At 45.2% G+C, this 2500-nt stretch overlaps 4 non-coding genes and 2 pseudogenes across 4 annotated transcripts in view; all 6 read right to left on the minus strand.

Annotated features, from left to right (window-relative positions):
* Positions 1-242: 242 nt before the first annotated feature.
* On the minus strand, positions 243-361 carry LOC142928391 (5S ribosomal RNA; annotated as a pseudogene).
* A 431-nt stretch (positions 362-792) lies between these two features.
* On the minus strand, positions 793-911 carry LOC142926094 (5S ribosomal RNA). Its single transcript, XR_012943019.1, has one exon. It is a non-coding gene; the product is annotated as a 5S ribosomal RNA (ribosomal RNA).
* A 250-nt stretch (positions 912-1161) lies between these two features.
* Positions 1162-1280, minus strand: LOC142925898 (5S ribosomal RNA). Its single transcript, XR_012942821.1, has one exon. It is a non-coding gene; the product is annotated as a 5S ribosomal RNA (ribosomal RNA).
* Positions 1281-1532: 252 nt separating this feature from the next.
* On the minus strand, positions 1533-1651 carry LOC142928240 (5S ribosomal RNA; annotated as a pseudogene).
* Positions 1652-2078: 427 nt separating this feature from the next.
* Positions 2079-2197, minus strand: LOC142926312 (5S ribosomal RNA). Its single transcript, XR_012943237.1, has one exon. It is a non-coding gene; the product is annotated as a 5S ribosomal RNA (ribosomal RNA).
* A 249-nt stretch (positions 2198-2446) lies between these two features.
* Positions 2447-2500, minus strand: part of LOC142925899 (5S ribosomal RNA) — a 119-nt gene continuing 65 nt past the window's right edge. Inside the window, exon 1 of the ribosomal RNA XR_012942822.1 lies at positions 2447-2500. This exon is cut by the window's right edge and continues 65 nt beyond it. This is a non-coding gene — a ribosomal RNA (5S ribosomal RNA).

The following is a 2500-nucleotide window of genomic DNA, read 5'->3' on the forward strand; positions in this document are numbered from 1 at the left end:
GAGACCTGTCGAACACTCATATGTATAAAACAATCAACATTCAACTATACTCCTGGAGGTCATCGCTCGTGAAAACGTTTATTCTGAGCTGCTGGTTTAGCCCCGAAAGAGTGGCATCAAACAGTATTTTACAAAAAATATTGATCCCAATGCAGTACACCATATTGACGTGAAATTGCCAGGTGCACTAACTGGATGAGTCGAAGTGCAAAAAGCGACCCATGCAGATACAACAATGCAAAAGCCTACAACACCTTGTATTCCCAGGCAGTCTCCCATCCAAGTACTAACCAGGCTCGACTCTGCTTAGGTTCCGAGATCAGACGAGATCGGGTGCATTCAGGATGAGATTGTCGTAGGCCATACTTGGAAAGACCTGTCGCACATTCAGATGTATTAAACAATCAACATTCAACTATACTTCTGGAGGTCATCGCTCAAAAAACCTTTATACTGGTAGAAACGAAGTTGTAAACTGAGTGTACCAGCCTGCAATAGATTAATGTGTCCGTCCGTCCGTCCGTCCCCTTTCAATACTTTAACGAAGTGAAATCTCGTGCTGTTGGGTGTATAAAATCAGTAATAGACAGCGCAGAGACTTGTCCTACCAGCCCACTCTGCAGAGACCTGTTTCTGAGCTCCTGGTTGAGCCCCGAAAGAGTGGCATCAAACATTATATTACAAAAAATATTGATCCCAATGCAGTACACCATATCGACGTGAAATTGGCAGGTGCACTCACTGGATGAGTCGAAGTGTAAAAAGCGACCCATCCAGATACAACAATGCAAAAGCCTACAACACCTGGTATTCCCAGGCAGTCTCCCATCCAAATACTAACCAGGCTCGACCATGCTTAGCTTCCGAGATCAGACGAGATCGGGCGCATTCAGGGTGATATGGTCGTAGGCCGTGCTTGCAGAGACCTGTCGAACACTCAATATAAAACAATCAACATTCAACTATACTCCTGGAGGTCATCGCTCGTGAAAACGTTTATTCTGAGCTCCTGGTTTAGCCCCGAAAGAGTGGCATCAAACAGTATTTTACAAAAAATATTGATCCCAATGCAGTACACCATATCGACGTGAAATTGGCAGGGTACACTAACTGGATGAGTCGAAGTGTAAAAAGCGACCCATCCAGATACAACAATGCAAAAGCCTACAACACCTGGTATTCCCAGGCAGTCTCCCATCCAAGTACTTGCCAGGCTCGACCATGCTTAGCTTCCGAGATCAGACGAGATCGGGCGCATTCAGGGTGATATGGTCGTAGGCTGTGCTTGCAGAGACCTGTCGAACACTCATATGTATAAAACAATCAACATTCAACTATACTCCTGGAGGTCATCGCTCGTGAAAACGTTTATTCTGAGCTGCTGGTTTAGCCCCGAAAGAGTGGCATCAAACAGTATTTTACAAAAAATATTGATCCCAATGCAGTACACCATATTGACGTGAAATTGCCAGGTGCACTAACTGGATGAGTCGAAGTGCAAAAAGCGACCCATGCAGATACAACAATGCAAAAGCCTACAACACCTTGTATTCCCAGGCAGTCTCCCATCCAAGTACTAACCAGGCTCGACTCTGCTTAGGTTCCGAGATCAGACGAGATCGGGTGCATTCAGGGTGAGATTGTCGTAGGCCATACTTGGAAAGACCTGTCGCACATTCAGATGTATTAAACAATCAACATTCAACTATACTTCTGGAGGTCATCGCTCAAAAAACCTTTATACTGGTAGAAACGAAGTTGTAAACTGAGTGTACCAGCCTGCAATAGATTAATGTGTCCGTCCGTCCGTCCCCTTTCAATACTTTAACGAAGTGAAATCTCGTGCTGTTGGGTGTATAAAATCAGTAATAGACAGCGCAGAGACTTGTCCTACCAGCCCACTCTGCAGAGACCTGTTTCTGAGCTCCTGGTTGAGCCCCGAAAGAGTGGCATCAAACATTATATTACAAAAAATATTGATCCCAATGCAGTACACCATATCGACGTGAAATTGGCAGGTGCACTCACTGGATGAGTCGAAGTGTAAAAATCGACCCATCCAGATACAACAATGCAAAAGCCTACAACACCTGGTATTCCCAGGTAGTCTCCCATCCAAGTACTAACCAGGCTCGACCATGCTTAGCTTCCGAGATCAGACGAGATCGGGCGCATTCAGGGTGATATGGTCGTAGGCCGTGCTTGCAGAGACCTGTCGAACACTCAATATAAAACAATCAACATTCAACTATACTCCTGGAGGTCATCGCTCGTGAAAACGTTTATTCTGAGCTCCTGGTTTAGCCCCGAAAGAGTGGCATCAAACAGTATTTTACAAAAAATATTGATCCCAATGCAGTACACCATATCGACGTGAAATTGGCAGGTACACTAACTGGATGAGTCGAAGTGTAAAAAGCGACCCATCCAGATACAACAATGCAAAAGCCTACAACACCTGGTATTCCCAGGCAGTCTCCCATCCAAGTACTTGCCAGGC

Source organism: Petromyzon marinus, chromosome 23 (genome assembly GCF_048934315.1).
Source record: "Petromyzon marinus isolate PM22_M1 ecotype Great Lakes invasive population chromosome 23, UKy_Petmar_22M1.pri1.0, whole genome shotgun sequence".
NCBI classification, from domain to species: domain Eukaryota; kingdom Metazoa; phylum Chordata; class Hyperoartia; order Petromyzontiformes; family Petromyzontidae; genus Petromyzon; species Petromyzon marinus.